Source organism: Limulus polyphemus, unplaced genomic scaffold (genome assembly GCF_000517525.1).
Source record: "Limulus polyphemus unplaced genomic scaffold, Limulus_polyphemus-2.1.2 Scaffold333, whole genome shotgun sequence".
Taxonomy (NCBI): Eukaryota; Metazoa; Arthropoda; class Merostomata; order Xiphosura; family Limulidae; genus Limulus; species Limulus polyphemus.
Window position 1 is genome coordinate 604,344 of NW_013665943.1, and position 1,006 is coordinate 605,349.

Below are 1,006 nucleotides of genomic sequence, written 5' to 3' on the forward strand. Positions count from 1 at the left end.
GCTTTTAGAGGTTTGTTAATAGGAGTAGAGAAAGTACATATTTCACTATATTATCTTCAGTTCACTAGTTTAACTGAACAGGTAATACAGATTATCAAGCTGATGCTTGCTAAGTTTTTGAATTCGGACAGATCAGTTTTCTATCAAAACTGTGTAGTTAAGTTTTGTAGCATAAATGCATTGTTTTATCTTCAAGAACAAACACATGATTCGATGTTAGGGCACAAATGTGTATCTAAAACTTCCAGCACAAGTCTTCTATCAAGTTTGTGTAGTTTTAGTCTTAAAGCAAAAACATACACCTAGTACATCTGTGTAGTTCTATTTTCTAGCACAACTGTTTTGATCAATCTTCTGGCAAAACTGTGGGATTCAAACTACCAGCAACTAGTACACTTCATCTAGCACAACTGTGAAATTCTAGGTTCTCATACAACTATACTGTTTAGTCTTCAAGCAAACATATACAGTTCTGTCTTTTAGCACAAGTGAGTAGTTTCCTTTCTAACCACAACTGTGTTGTTCTATCATCTGGCACAACCTTGAAGTTCTGTCCTCTAGCATATCTGCATAGTTCTGTTTTCTATCACAATTATATAGTTTATTATTCAAGCAAAAATATTTTTATTTGCTATCATCACTGTACCAAGCCCTAGATGGTATTCAACTTACAAGTTCTTTAGAATCATATTTTAAAGTTCATTAAGGCATAAAAATATTTATGCTCATAGACATAGTAATGTAGTTTTTCACAAAGCATGTTATACTTATAACCTACAGTTAGAAATCAAAAACTAATTTTTATCTTCATTTTTACTTCCCAGTTCAATATATTATTATTTTTGATTTAGTTGACAGCCAAAAGTTTATTTATAAATGAATAGCATTTCAAACAAAATTAAATAAGCCTTCTTGACTTATGAAGATATTCTCAAAACTGCTTGCTGTATAAACATCACTGTTGGAAATTAAGTTGAAAATGAGTAATTGTTCACTGACTACTTTA